The sequence below is a fragment of the Rhinoraja longicauda genome, chromosome 22 (genome assembly GCF_053455715.1).
Source record: "Rhinoraja longicauda isolate Sanriku21f chromosome 22, sRhiLon1.1, whole genome shotgun sequence".
NCBI lineage: Eukaryota > Metazoa > Chordata > Chondrichthyes > Rajiformes > Arhynchobatidae > Rhinoraja > Rhinoraja longicauda.
In genome coordinates, this window is record NC_135974.1 from 35354211 (window position 1) to 35370495 (window position 16285).

Sequence of the window (16285 nt, forward strand, 5' to 3'; positions counted from 1 at the left end):
GTTGGCTACCTTTAGACTTACAGATTCATAGTTGAGTTGAGTTGAGTTGAATTGAGCAGCTCATTCCATACAACTAATTCGTAACTCCGTATGTGTGAAAATATGACCCCTCAGGTTCCTATTAAATCTTCCCCCTCTCACCAACCTATATCCCCTGGTTCTTGATTCCCCTACACTGGGTAAAGGACTCTTGTACATTTACCCTGTCGATTCACCTCACGATCAGATCACCCTGTTAGCCTCCTGCACCCATGGGAATAAAGTCCTATACTACCCAGCCTCTTCCCGAAGCTCAGCCCTCAAACCCTGGCAACATCCTCGTAAATCTTCCCCGCACTCTTTCCAGCTTAAACTGCAGATGACGGCATCATGAGCAAAACACAAAGTGCTGGAGGAACTCGGTGGGTCAGGCAGCATCTGTGGTGGACATGGACAGATGATGTTTCATGTCGGGGACCCTTCTTCAGATTCAGGAAAGGTCCTGACCTGAGACGTCACCTATTCATGTCCTCCACAGATACGGGCTGATCCGCTCAGTTCCTCCAGACCCTTGTGTCTTGCAATGATAAGCAACTGAGGCAAAATAAACCAGAACTTCACCATGAGATTGAGTATGCTGTCAGTATCTGCAGTATTCACCTCAATATTAAAAGTGACAACAGCAGGCAATGGATTGCAGAGAATAAAGCGATCTGCAGTAATGGCTTTAATGTTGACAATGGAAAATAATAGGGTGTTGCGATTATCAGGATCTGAACAACTGCATTAACATTAAAATTGAAAATGAAAGCAGTAGACCGACCATAGAATCATGGCAAACCAGTAGACACATTGTTCATGAAACCCAAATGGTCACAAGTGCCCTCAGTAAAGTTTAGTTTAACGTTCAGGTTGGAGATACAGCATGAGAACAGGCCCTTCAGCCCATCGAGTCCATACCGACCATCGATCACCCATTCTCACTAGTTCTATGTTATCCCACTTTCTCATCCACTCCTTGCACACTCGGGGGAATTTTACAGAGGCTGATTAACCCATAAACCCTTTTGGATCTTTTGGGAGGAAATTGGAGCATCCGGTGGAAACCCATGCGGTCACAGGGAGAACATGCAAACTCCACACAGACAGCACCTGAACGCAGGTTTGAACCTGAGTCTCCGGTGTTGTGAGGTTATGGCTCTTGCAGCTGCACCACTGATCGGAGACGCCCAGAGAAAGATGAGGCTAATATTAACAATGCGCTGTTTTATATAAAGAATGCTTCTTTTCTAAATTGTTATTCAGGAAGTGTTTGTGCAGCATTTGAGATGTGAGCAGAACATGGAACGGTACAGCACAGGAACAGGCCCTTCGGCCCTCAATGTCCGTGATGCCAAGTTAAAGTAATCACCTCTGCCTGCGCGCCATCCGTCCCTGTCCTTTCCCTGCTTATCTCTGCCACAGAGGGCAGTGGAGGTCAAGTCATAGAATGAATTTAAAAGAGAGTTAGATAGAGCTCCAGGGGCTAGTGGAATCAAGGGATACGGGGAGAAGGCAGGCACAGGTTACTGATTGTGGATGATCAGCCATGATCACAATGAATGGCGGTGCTGGCTCGAAGGGTAAAATGGCCACCTCCTGCACCTATTTTCTATGTTTTTTAAGTTTCTATATCCATGTGCCTTTCTAAAATTCTCAAAAAATGGCACTTTTCTATCTGCCTCCACCACCACCACTGGCAGCACCTTCCAGGCACCCACCATCCTCTGAGAGAGAACTAGATAGAGAGAGAGCTAGATAGAGCTCTTAAGGATAGCGGAGTCAGGGGATATGGGGAGAGGGCAGGAACGGGGTACTGATTGAGAATGATCAGCCATGATCACATTGAATGGTGGTGCTGGCTCGAAGGGCCGAATGGCCTCCTCCTGCACCTATTGTCTATTGTCTATTGTTTAAGACTTGCCCCGAACAAATCCTTTAAACTTTGCCCCTTTCATCTTTAAAGCTATGCTTCCTCAATAATCATTTAGCACATTAAAGACAAGTGAATACCTGTGCAAATAATATCTGCATGGTTATTGCATTCCTTCTAAATTTAAATTTCCAATTTAAATTTCTCTGCACAATCTGTGAACCTTTCTCTGGCTCACAAATGCAAGCTGCCCTGACGGATATTTGCAGCGTTTCCAGTTTTGGTCATTATGTTTACTTCCCTGACTAGCTCGAACTGAAAGCCCCGGGCCAATAAACTGAAAATCTCTTTTTTATCCGGCTAAAATCTTATCTGACATTCAGAGATAACAGTGTTTATGAAGCGTTATTTTTACATCTAAACCTTTTTAAATAAATTCGAAGAAATCATGGTACAGATTGAGGTGAAATTAACTTTTTTTTCCCTCTCAAGTCCCTTGGTATTTCTGAGTGCATTAAATTGTAATGTACGACCGTGATTGAAAACTCCTTACGGAATACATGATGGTATAAATGTGTTCAGTGTTTCATTTGAGATGTTTCAATCAAACACTGCCTGCAATTGGCATGACGTAAATATATTTTCTTGCCCACGTTCAACTAACCTATAATTTCAAAAACACAGGCAGATCAAATGTCTCCTACATTTTGTCCTCTACCTAACTCACAATCTCCAAGGGGGCATCTAATTTGTGCTGTATCTGCTCTGCAAGAATGCATACTCTGGACTTTCTCGACTGAACAGCAAATAATACTTTGTTTTTTAAATACTGCCCACCACGTCAAGTGTTTGAAAGCTCAGAACCTTTTTTTCCCCCCAGGATGGCAAAATCAAATCCGAGAAAGGCTTGGCCTTTAATAAGAAAGGGGCAAAGTTTAGAGGAGAAGTGCGGGGCAAGTATTTTACACAGAGGGTGGTGGGTGCCTGGAACGAGCTGTCGGGGGGAGGGGGAGGGGGAGGGGGAAGGGGTGGGGGTAGATACGATGGCAGCAAATGACCAATTCTTAATTCGCCAAAATTTTTGGCGCACGTCAAAAATATAACGGAGCATTTCCTGCTTGCTTGGATAAGTGCAGCCATTGCAATGCTCAAGATTCTCAGAGGTGTCCATTTGTTAAACTCTTATATGTTTCAATGATGTAGAGTCATGGAGTTATAGAGTCAGACAGCGTGTAAACAGGCCCTTCGGCCTTCCTCGTCCATGCCGACCAAGATGTCCCATCTAAGCTAGTCCCATTTGGCCCATATCCCTCTGAACGTTTGGGTAAAAAATGTATAATCTTGAATCTCCTGCTTTTCTGTCTACCTGATGCGCCTCTCAGGATGTTCCACCATTGATTACACGATGCAATTGAATGTCATTGATTAGTACGGGAGTCAGAGGTTATGGGGAGAAAGTAGGAGAATGGGGTTAGGAGGGAGAGATAGATCAGCCATGATTGAATGGTGGAGTAAACGATGGGCCGAATGGCCTAATTCTGCTCCTACCACTTATGACCTGATAAACATCTAGAAAGGAACATTTTCAATATCCATTGGGATTTTGAAAACTCCAATTTTCTTGAAGCATCTTTCCCTTCCTGCAAGAGAAATAATGTAGATCTGTCTCCAACCTTCTGTCTTTTCATCTCAGGCCTTTGTCCAATCATCCCCCCCTCTTTCAACTGTATCAACCTATGTAGGTGTAGGGAGGAACTGCAGATGCTGGTTTAAACCAAAGATAGACACAAAATGCTGGAGTAACTCAGCGTGTCACACAGCTTCTCTGAAGAGAAGGAATGGGCGACGTTTTGGGTCGAGACCCTTCTTCACACCGTTCCTGACCCGAAATGTCACCCATTCCTTCTCTCCAGAGATGCTGCCTGTCCCGCTGAGTTACTCCAGCATTTTGTGGCTGTCAACCTATTACCTGCCAGCCTCTGGCCTGTCCATCCTCTCTCCAGCGTTCTTCCTCCCACCCCCACAATCTGTCTGAAGAAGGGTTCCACCCTGAAACGTCACTTATCCATGTTCTCCAGAGATGCTGCCTGACCCGCTGAGTTACTCTAGCACTCTGTGAAACGTCACCTATCCATGTTCTCCAGAGATGCTGCCTGACCCGCTGAGTTACTCTAGCACTCTGTGAAACGTCACCTATCCATGTTCTCCAGAGATGCTGCCTGACCTGCTGAGTTACCCCAGCACTCTGTGAAACGTCACCTATCCATGTTCTCCAGAGATGCTGCCTGACCTGCTGAGTTACCCCAGCACTCTGTGAAACGTCACCTGTCCATGTACTCCACAGATGCTGCCTGACCCGCTGAGTTATTCCAGCATTCTGTGTCCATTTCTCTTGATGTTGTAGGATTACCCTTGCACAAAACATGGTCATAGTCATACAGCATGGAAACAGACACCTCTGTCCAACTCTTCCATATCGACCAAGATACTCCATCTAAACTCACTCCATTTGCCTGCTTTTGACCCATATTCCTGTGAACCTTTCCTATCCGTGAACCTGTGTGGTCCCAGTTTAATTTGAAAATGTAGAAGCTGGATCGACTTCTGGACTGCATTGCTTACCCGCAATGCGTAGAATAATAACTCAGCTTCATCACCGCCAAAGGTCCTCCAGGGTCCTTGATGCTAAGGTTGAAAATAGAAGACAACTTGTTTTTAAATTGAAGTTAAATTGAAGAAACTTTTCTTCTCACAGTATACCTTTTGAAATTGCCTGTGGGATTTTATATCAGATCCAAGAAAGATACAGGTTTGGACCAGACCAGAGATTCAAAAATATGTTTGAGTCTTTTCTCAATGGTATCGTTGGATGAAAGAAATGAATCCTGAGGCTTTGGGTTCTGCCCACATTGGAGGCCTGGCACTAAGAAGTCTGTTCTACCATTCTTTAGATGAAGAACGATATCTGAAAATCTAGAAAGGAACATTAAGAACTTCTCTCCTTTCTGCTCCTATTGTCAGAGTTTCTGATAAATTATTTAAGTTTGTTAATATCTATTACAACGTTGAAAACATCAATTTTCGTGAAGGCTCATTATTTTCCTGCAGAGAAACTGAGCAGATGTTGGCAGTCGTTCCTTGTTATTTTTCTGGGAATATGGATGTGACCAGCAAATTTCTGGGAATATCTATAGGGCGGCACAGTGGCGCAGCGGTAAAGTCACTGCCTCACAACGCTGGAGACCCGGGTTCCATCCTGACCATTTTATTATTTATTTATTTATTTATTTTTTGATATAAAAGTTTTATTCCAAAGAAAACCATACAAACATACTAAGCAAAATGTGATCAAACAAAAGCCGCCTGTATCGGCAGTTTACAAATTAAACAATTATCACATTAAAATCCCGCCATCTCTGTCAACAATACATTCGACCCCCCGCGGCGACCAGCGTTCCCGGAAGGCCTCCAGAGTCCCCATGGACACCGCGTGTTCCCTCTCCAGGGACACCGCGGGCACGGACGTAAGCCCGGAACAGGGGTAGGCAGCCGACTTCTGTGAGGCCGTCGACTGCCCGCTGCCTGGACCCGCGGATGGCCATCTTGGCCAGGCCCAGGAGCAGACCGACAGGGAGACCCCCTCCTCCCTCCTGACCCTCCCCCCTCTGTACCGGGTGCCCAAAAATTAAAGGCGTAGGGCTAAAATGGAGCCAGAACTTGAGGAGCAGCCCCTTCAGATACTGGAACAGGGGCTGTAACCTCACGCACTCTGTATACAAATGGTACACGGTCTCCTCCTCACCGCAGAAGCGACAGGCGGCAGATGAGACCGTGAACCGGCTCAAGTACCTGTTACAGGCTATAGCCTTATGCAACACTCTCCACCCCAGGTCCCCGATGTAAAGCGGGAGGACCCCCTTATAGAGAGACCTCCACTGGGGACCGCTCCCGCCGTCAGGTGGTAACACGGACCGCCAGGGCGTGTCCGGACGGAAGACGAGAGCGAGGAAGTGGAGAGTGTGCAGGAGCAGCCTGTACAAGACGCGCCTCTCCGCATCACAGAACGGCACACTGGGCATCTGGGAAAGGCGGCTCATATTGCGTGGGGCCGGCTCTCGGGAAGGGACCCGTGCCGTGGGCCCGATGAGCAATTACGACGGAGCGGGGGTAAGCCCGGTCGGAATCACTCCACGCACACGCCTCTCCCCGACACCCACCGTGACAGGGTGAGGACCGGCCCCCCTCACAACCACAGCACCCCCCTCCCCCTGAGGAGCAGCGCCCTGGCTGAAGGTGACCAAATTCCTGGCTCTCAGGAGATCACGGTAAAAACCAGGCAACTCCCGCCTAGATGCGCTGACTCATGCCCGCTACCGGGAGCCGTGATCCCTCCTGGAGGCAGCGCCACCGGCAGAAAAAGTACGTGGCCAGCGAGTGCCATCTGGGAGGGCACTCGGAGTACACGTACCTCTGCAAGGTCCTGAGTCGGAGGGCCGCCACCTGAGTGCGGACGCAGACCAGCGCCTGACCGCCCTCCTCCAACGGGAGACTCAGAACCCCAGCAGAGACCCAGTGGTTCCTCTCACCCCAGAAGAAGTTAACTAACCTCCTCTGTATCATGGCGATGAAACGAGAGGACGGGACCAGAGTGGCCAGCCGGTACCACAGCAGAGAGGCCACCAGCTGGTTTATGACCAAAGCCCTACCCCGATATGATAACACACCAAGGAGGCCTGACCAGCGCCCCACACGGGCGACCACCTTCGCCTCCAGCTCCTGCCAATTCGCCTGCCAAGCCCCCTCAGTGGGACTCAGGTAGATCCCCAGATAGAGGAGGTGCGTGGTGCTCCACGCAAAAACTGCCATCTCCTCCGGCAGGGAGTCCACCTGCCACTGACCCACCAAGAGCCCAGCACACTTCCCCCAGTTGATCCTGGCGGAGGATGCGGCTGAGAACACCCGCTGGCACTCACGCATCCTCCGCAGGTCAACCGGGTCGGTGAACATTAGTAGCACATCGTCGGCGTAGGCCGAGAGAACCACCTCCACCCCCAGCCCCGGCAAATCCAAACCTGCCAGCCGCCTCCGTAGGAGACACAGGAATGGCTCCACACAGAGGGAATAAAGCTGGCCGGACATGGGGCATCCCTGACGAACCCCCCTCCCAAAGTGAATGGGAGCCAACAAAGAGCCATTGACCTTGACCAGGCACTCTGCGGCAGCGTATAGGAGCCGGACCCGGCCACAAAATGGGGTCCGAATCCAAACGCCCGCAGAGTCCCGAGAAGGTAGTCGTGTCCCACCCGGTCAAACGCTTTCTCCTGGTCAAGGGAGAGAAAGGCAACGGACTGACCAGCCCTCTGGCACAGATGGATCAGGTCCCGGACCAGATGGATATTGTCCTGGATGGACCGGCCCGGGACTGTGTAGGACTGGTCAGGGTGGATCACATGGGACAGCACGGGCCCCAGGCGATTGGCCAATGCCCGTGCAAAGACTTTGTAACCCGTACTGAGAAGAGAGACAGGGCGCCAGTTCTTCAAGAGGCGGAGATCGCCCTTCTTGGGCAGCAGGACGACGACTGCCCTGCGCCACGAGAAGGGCATCTCCCCGGTCGCCAGGCTCTCCCCCAACACCTTCACATAGTCGCCCACCAGGACACCCCAGAAGGCTCGATGAAACTCCACAGTCAGCCCATCCAGCCCCGGAGACTTGCCCCTACTGAGCTGGTGCAGGGCACCAGTCAACTCCTCCAGAGTTAGGGGATCATCGAGGCGCTCGGCCACCTCCCTGCACACTACGGGTAAGCCCTCCCACAGCACCCCTTGTGCCTCCCCACTAGATGTTCCCTCGGAGAACAGAGTGTCATAGAACGACCAAACTGAGGCACCGATCCTCTCCGGATCCGTGACGGAGGAGCCATCATCCACAAGCAACTCGACAAACTGCCTGCGGGCACCTCGGCACTTCTCCAGGGAGAAGAAAAAGGGGGAGGCGCGGTCCAGATCGTGCAACATCTGGACTCGCGACCTCACATACGCGCCCCGGGACCTCTTCAGCTGCAAGTCCCTCAGTGCCCCTTTCTTCTCCTGGTACTCCTCCCACTCACACGAGTCCCCCTCCGTCTGACCCAGGCGAGACTCCGAGTCGAGCAACTCTCTCTCAAGCCGACCGATCTCGGAGTCCCGCCCCTTGGTCGACCCCCTCGTGTAGTCCTGGCAAAGCAGACGGACGTAAGCCTTCCCTACATCCCACCACTGCCTTAGGGAAGGGAAACGCCCCTGCCTTTCCCTCCACTCCGCCCAGAACTGCTTGAATGAATCCCGGAACCGGCGCTCCTCCAGCAGCCGGTTGTTGAAGTGCCAGTACGTGGACCCTGCCCGTGTGCGCGTCGGGATAAAGTCCACTCGCACCAGGCAGTGGTCCGAGCACGGCTCCAACCGCATGGAGGCTGCCGAGACACAGGACACATAAGCCTTAGACACATATACACGGTCAATACGGGAACCACCCCCCTTAAACCTGTACGAGAAGGCGCCGGAGTTGGGATGGAAATTCCTCCAAGCATCTACTAGCTCAAAAGAATCCACCAACTCCCTTAATGTCTTGACTGCTGCCGGATCGCGCTGAATGCCAGAGCGATCTCTCGCCTCAAGGGTACAATTAAAATCACCCCCCAGGAAAACACACTCCCCCCGATCGATGGTGTTCAACAGCGCGGTCACTTCTTGTGTTAACCGCGTCTGCATAGCACCGCTCTTGGGGGCGTACACATTAGTAAAGTGTAACGGCACGCCATCCAGGCGCACGGCCAGATACAACAACCGACCTGGTACAATGTCCTGCACCTTGACAATCTCCGGCTGGAAAGATGGGGCCAACAGGAAGGCCACTCCACTCGAAATGGAGGTGAGATGGCTGATGTAGACCCCCCCTTCCCACTCCAGGAGCCAGGTGGGCTCGTCACTAGCCACAGTGTGTGTTTCCTGCAGGAAGCTCACCGCGTACCTCCCGTCCCTCAGCACCGAGAGATGGTGAAACCTACGGAGAGACCCCCTGCCCCCATTAATATTCAGGCTGGCTATAGTGAGCTTCATTTTGAAAGCGCACAAGAACTTTTACCAGCCCCCCGTGACGGAATGGATCCTCCCCGAGCCCTCTGCCCTTTCTTTAGGGACTTAGAAAGCTCTTGGAGCTGGCGCCGCTCATTTTTCAATACACCTGCCTCGTTCCCCTCCTCCTGAAGGATGGCATAAATGGACTGCAAGGGTACCGTCAGGTCCGACCAGAGGTCGACAGCCAGATCTGCCTTATTCCTCTTCCCTCTGCTGTCCTTCAGAAAGCTCCGGAGTTCCCAGATATCAACAAGCCGAGACACGGGGCTGCGGGTGGGACAGTCCATCAACTCACTGTCGCTGGACTCCACGTCCCCCTCCTCCTCCCACTCAATGTCTGAGCCCGAGTCTGGATAGTTCTGACTCCCAGCCGCCTCGCTCACCCCTCCCTGTGAGGTGGGCGGGTCGGCCACATCACCCGGTCCCTCCTCCGTCACCATCCCACCCCCAGGATCAGTGACGGGGGCAGGTACCGGTACCTCTAACTGTGGCAAGCTGCCTGGTAAATGGCCAGGCTCCTGCACACCCCCACCGCCCTCTGTAACCGGATTGGGGGCAGTGATGTCGGAGGAAGTCTCCGGGGCGGGCAGTGAGAGGGTACGTCTGGAGTCCGACCGAAGGACCCGATCCGAAATGACCCTGTCCTCCTTCGCACCCAGGGCTCCCGCCCCAGCACCGTCACCCAGAGAGTCCCCGTCCCCCACCACCAGGGGAACCACCTCGCTCTGGCCCTCAGGGGGCGATGTTCCCGGAGTCTCCCCTGCTCCCTCAGCCGGTGGGGCAGCACACCCCTCAATAGGACTCGTAGCCTCAACGGGGAGCATGGGCTGGGGACCCACCCCACACTCAAGTCCCCCCCATCAATCTTCCCCTGGTCACCCTCTAAGCCAGCGGACGCAATCCCTGGGGGAACAGCCCCCTGGGGTAGTGTGTCACCACTCTCAGGTGGTCCCTGCACTACAGAGGCATCCTCCTGCCCACAGGAAGTGTGCACTGGGTACTCTGCCTTAACGGGAGAAACACCTCCCTTCAGGTCGCCCCTGACCTTCAGGGCCGTTCTCCGTGACAGAGGACGCACGCCTCCTCCTCTTATAACCACTAGGATGCGGTGGTACAGTCAGCTCCATTGCTGAAGCCTGTTCCTCCGCCCCGCCATCTACCTGCTCATCCTCTCCAGCCTTCAGACCCTCAGGCTTCCCTGAGCTAGGCTCAGAGGCGAGCTCGATAATATCTACTGCCGGGGGACCCTCATTAAGGTGACCTTCTGCCTGGCGTCCCGCTTGAACGTTCTTCTTCTTCTTTTTAACTTTCTTACTCTTCTGTCTCTCCCAGTGCCCCTCATCCACCCCCCACACTGCACCGGCATCCTCCGCCACAGGTACGGGACATGGGGGTGGTGGGGGAATGGAGGTTGGGGGCAAGGGAACAAAGTCATCACGGGCCACCATGGTAGAACCAGCAGCCCCAGATGGGCCAGCACTGCCTTCCTGGGCCACCTTGGTAGAGCTGGCAGCCCGGGGCTTGGGACAATTCCTGCGGAAATGCCCCACCTCTTTGCATGCATGGCAGCGTGCTTGGCCCGTGTTCCAAAACATGCGATAGCAGAATCCTTCCCATTCAACCTCAAAACTCCCCTCCATATCAATCCCCTGTGCCAGCTGTATGTACACGCGGCGATTGAACGTTAATACATGCTGCATCTCGGGATCATCCAACCTATGCAACAGTTTGGTGGGCCCAGACCGCACCTCCCCCAGCTTAGTTGCATGTGGGAGCAGGAGCGCGTCCGGAACATAAGGGGGAACGTTGGACAGCATGACCGGCAGCACGGGCCGTCCCCATGGGTCCACCGCCATGTAAATCCCAGCCACCGTGATCCCCCTTTCCAATGCGGTAGCCACTGACTGCTCAGTCTTTAGGATGACAACAGCCTTCCCACTGACCACCGCGCCTGCGATTATGGCCTTCTTGCCAACAGTCTCCCCCAGCTCGGTTAGCACAGCCTTGAAGGTAATGTTGCCCTGCAAGGTCACTTTCACCCCATGTATACGCCCCAACGACTCATGGCCCTTAGTCACGGAGACTGCCGACTGTACGGCAGCTGAATAATTCTTAGGGGCCGCCATCTTTAGGGCGTGGAGCAAAACAAAACGTCTCAGTATTTTATAAGTCAAAGCAGTCTTTCTGCTATTGCTGCACCTCCATGCATTTGCCGCAGTTTAAAGTCTTGTGAAGGCTTTCCTGGCAAAGCAACAGAAGCAGTCTCCTCCTGATAAGATAGGGAAAAGTCCGTGCCAATCCTCCCGTCGTAGAAAATGGAGCTTCCGGAGGCTTCTTCCCCAGGTCTCGGTCGCCCTCCCGGCTTCAACGAAAATCCAATGCACTATTGCCGTACTTACCCGGCACACCTGGACCGGGCAAAGTTGGTGTGGGAGGGAGCTTTCCGATGCTACAGACCACAAACACCGCTCTAGACTCAGCTCCCACCAGTTCAAGTGCAACTTGGCCTTCCGCCAGCCACTGCCACTCCTAAGATTTTCAGAAACACGAACAAATCCTCCCCAATTAGAGGACTCTTTCAACAAAGAGAGTCTCTGCTTTCCAACAGAACTCCAAAAGCAAATTCTGACTGCTTTCGTTTGTCCTCGCCAAACAAATCCTTCGAAAATAATCAAATCCTCACAGCCAGCGCCAGACACCCACGTCCGATCCTGACCTTGGGTGCTGTCTGTACGGAGTTTGTACGTTCTCCCCGTGACCCGTGTGGGTTTTCTCTGAGAGCTCCCACACTCCAAAGACGTACAGGTTTGTAGGTTGATTGGCAGGCTTTGCATAACTGTAAATTGTCCCTAGTGTGTGTAGGATAGTGTTAGTGGGTGGGGATCGCTGGTTGGCATGGACTTGGTGGGCAGAAGGGCCTGTTTCCACGCTGTATCTCTAAAACTAAAGGTTAGGGTTACAGGTACAACAGGCAGTGAAGAAAGCTAATGGCATGTTGGCCTTCATTGAGCTTATATTCACTGGAATTTAGAAGGATGAGAGGGGATCTTATAGAAACATATAAAATTATTAAAGGATTGGACACGCTAGATGCAGGAAACATGTTTCCTGATGTTGAGGAAGTCCAGAACCAGGGGCCACAGTTTCAGAATAATGGGTTGGTCATTTAAAACTGAGATGTGGAAAAACCTTTTTCACCCAGAGAGTTGTGAATTTATGGAATTCTCTGCCACAGAGGGCAGTGGAGGCCGAATCACTGGATGCATTCAAAAGAGAGTTAGATAGAGCTCTTAGGGCCACCGGAATCAAGGGATATGGGGAGAAGGCAGGAGCAGGGTACTGATTGTGGATGATCAGCCATGATCACATTGAATGGCGGTGCTGGCTCGAAGGGCCGAATGGCCTCCTCCTGCACCTATTGCCTGTGTGTCTATCTATGATTGGTATGCGACCTTTCAATACTTCAATAGAACATTTTGCTCATCGCTCCGAATAATGTTGTTGAGTTTGTAATTTGGCACCGTTCATATCGAGCTTGACTTGACAGGAAGACTGATGGTACGGGGCCTGGTGTGTTGGATTTGAGGTCTGCCTGGGTGGAACAACGACCTTTAATTGATAGTTCTGCCCTGTCATCTAATGAAGGCCATCAGTTGCAGTGCCAGCTCATTAATCCTGTCACTCAGGTTATTACTGGATCCATCTTATGACTCGAAACAACTTCAAGTGCCTCTCCAGCACAGAGAACAAAACTTATTCATCGCAAGAGTGGCTGAACTAGATTGTACTCCACACTTATCAGGCATTTCCGATCTGCCCTACTCTTTTGCAGTTTTGATTAAAAGATACAGCGTGGAAACAGGCCCTTCACCACCGAGTCCACGTTTAATAGACGATAGACAATAGGTGCAGGAGGAGGCCATTCGGCCCTTCGAGCCAGCACCACCATTCAATGTGATCATGGCTGATCATTCTCAATCAGTACCCCGTTCCTGCCTTCTCCCCATACCCCCTGACTCCGCTATCCTTAAGAGCTCTATCTAGCTCTCTCTTGAATGCATTCAGAGAATTGGCCTCCACTGCCTTCTGAGGCAGGGAATTTCACAGATTCACAACTCTCTGACTGAAAAAGTTTTTCCTCATCTCCGTTCTAAATGGCCTACCCCTTATTCTTAAACTGTGGCCCCTGGTTCTGGACTCCCCCAACATTGGGAACATGTTTCCAGCCTCTAACGTGTCCAACCCCTTAATAACCTTATATGTTTTGATAAGATCCCCTCTCATCCTTCTAAATTCCAGTGTATACAAGCCTAGTCACTCCAGTCTTTCAAAATATGACAGTCCCGCCATTCCGGGAATTAACCTAGTAAACCTACGCTGCACGCCCTCAATAGCAAGAATATCCTTCCTCAAATTTGGAGACCAAAACTGCACACAGTACTTCAGATGCGGTCTCACTAGGGCCCTGTACAACTGCAGAAGGACCTCTTTGCTCCTATACTCAACTCTTGTTATGAAGGCCAAAATTCCATTGGCTTTCTTCACTGCCTGCTGTACCTGCATGCTTTCTTTCAGTGACTGATGCACTAGGATATTGGCTAGCTTACCCTCGTACCTCATCTTTTCTCCCTGTATTGCCTTTTTAGTTATCTTTTGTTGCTCTTTAAAAGAGTCCCAATCCTCTGGCTTCCCACTCTTCTTTGCTATGTTATATCTTTTATTTTTATGCTGTCCTTGACTGCCCTTGTCAGCCACGGGTGCCTCTTACTCCCCTTAGAATCTTTACTCCTCTTTGGGATGAATTGATCCCGCAACATCTGCATTATTCCCAGGAATACCTGCCATTGCTGTTCCACCGTCTTCCCTGCTAGGGCCTCCTTCCAGTCAAATCTGGCCAGCTCCTGCCTCATGCCTCTGTAATCCCCTTTGCTACACTGTAATACTGACACTTCCAATTTTCCCTTCTTCCTCTCAATTTGTAGAGTAAAACTTATCATATTATGATCACTGCCTCCTAATGGCTCTTTTACCTCGAGTCCCCTTATCAGATCAGGTTCATTACACAACATTAAATCCAGAATTGCCTTCTCCCTGGTAGGCTCCAGTACAAGCTGTTCTAAGAATCCATCTCGGAGACACTCCACAAACTCTCTTTCCTGGGGTCCATTACCAACCTGATTTTCCCAGTCTACCTGCATGTTGAAATCTCCCATAACCACCGTAGCATTATATTTGCGACATGCCAATTTTAGCTCCTGATTCAACTTGCACCCTATGTCGAGGCTACTGTTTGGCTACTGTTTCCTTACCAACATTCCTTACCGACCCCACCCCCTCTGCCCACCTGTCTGTCTTTTCCATACGTTGTGTACCCCTGAATATTCAGTTCCCAGCCCTGGTCCTCTTGTAGCCATGTCTCTGTGATTCCCACAACATCATACTTGCCAATGTCTAACTGAGCCTCAAACTCATCCACTTATTTTTTATACTTCGCGCATTTAAATACAACACTTTAACTTTGGTATTCACCTCCCCTCTCACACCGGTCACAATTGGCCCTGACCTTACTCTCTTATCCCAGGAAGATATAGAGTGCAGAATATAGCTCTCAGCATTGTAGCGCATCAGTTCCAGAGACAAAGTCCAATGTCCGCAATGGGGTAGAGGTGAATCACACAGAACCCTAGCTGATGGAAGGACCGTTCAGAAGGCTGATAACAGAGGGGAATAAACTGTTCCTGAGTTTGGCGGTGTGCAGTTTCAAGCTTCAGTATTTATTGGCCAATGGGATTGGGGAGGAGAAGAAATGATCAGGGTGGCACGTGTTGATTATGTTGGTAGCTTTCATGAGTCAGCGTGAAGTGTAGATGGAGTCAACAGTGGGGAGTCTGGTTTGATTTTACACACCTCTATAAGATCACACCTCAGCCTCCAGTGCTCCAAGGAATAAAGTCCCAGCCTGCCCAACCTCCCTCTCCCTGTAGCACAGACCTTCTAGTCCTGGCTACATCCTCGCAAACCTTCTCTGTGCTCTTTCCAGCTCAATGATAGGTAGGTTAATCTGCACAGGGTTAGGTCCCGCACTTGCCAGTCAAGATGCAGGGTCTTGAACCAAACACCGACTATTCCTGTACCTCCACAGATGCTGCCTGACCCGCTGAGTTTAGTTTAGTGTAGAGATACGGTGCGGAAACAGGCCCTTCGGCCCCCCGACTCCGCGCCGACCAGCGATCCCCGCACACCAACACTATCCCACACACACTAGGGGCAATTTACAATTTGACTTTGGAGTGCGGGAGGAAACCGGAGATCCTGGAGAAAACCCACGCAGGTCATGGGGAGAACGTACAAACTCCATACAGACAGCACCCGTAGTCAGGATCGAACCCGGGTCTCTGGCGCTGTGAGGCAGCAGCTCTACCCGCTGCGCCACCGTGCCACCGCCATTCCTCGAGCAAGTGGTTTGCAGCTCCTGCAGTTTATCGCTAAGGCCAGCTGTGACTCCTTTTGAAACGACAAACACAGGAGAAAGCATAACCATTACATTTGATCTATTATCGTGAGAATGAACAACGGATGCAGCAGTTCTGCCTGCTGTAATTCTTTTTAATAATATTAAAATAATTCACATTGGCATTGTATAAAGGGTTGACTGATGTGCAAATGTAGTAGATCACAGGCAAGGCTTGTGGTGTAGATACACTGTCTATGCTATTCTGTTCGAAATTACTTCTGAATTATATTCACAACCTAGTTCATCAATAACACTGGAAGGACAAGGAGGGATGAAACATAAATGCCAGCCTTACCAAGCAACACTCAGATCCAAAGAATAATCAGAAAGTAATGAAAAGCAAGCAACTACCAAAATAGAAAATAGAAGAAGAATGTTATGCTGACATTTCACTCCATTTTGAAAGAAATGCATGTAAAAATAACACCGAGATAGATTGCTGTTTTGATGATCATGACAATCAACACATTATTGATATTTACTGTTCTGGGCTCCACAACATAAATCATTCTTGAAGGTTTATTCTGCAATGGATTCACTGCTGTGAATTTTGGTTTCCAGACAGCACAAGCTGCCGCAGAGGTAGAGCCAAGCCAAAGAGGGACAATCAATTAATATTCTCTGGATTGCAACTGTCAAGCATGAGGGGAAACATTCTGCTCGGGATGTGTTAAGAGATAATTAAGCAAAACTCTCCTCAAACCAGTGAGTATAGTCAGTGCTTTGAATTGAATTGAATTGAATTGAATAAATGTTATTAGCCAG

At 50.5% G+C, this 16285-nt stretch overlaps 2 protein-coding genes across 2 annotated transcripts in view; one reads left to right on the forward strand and one right to left on the reverse strand.

Moving 5' to 3' along the window:
- Positions 1-16285, reverse strand: part of oprl1 (opiate receptor-like 1) — a 173752-nt gene that overhangs the window by 118713 nt on the left and 38754 nt on the right. The gene's annotated exons all lie outside the window — the stretch shown is intronic.
- Positions 16109-16285, forward strand: part of LOC144604564 (protein LKAAEAR1-like) — a 33803-nt gene continuing 33626 nt past the window's right edge. Inside the window, exon 1 of the mRNA XM_078419139.1 lies at positions 16109-16225. The gene's annotated coding sequence lies outside the window, so the exon portion shown is untranslated. The remainder of the gene's footprint in view (positions 16226-16285) is intronic.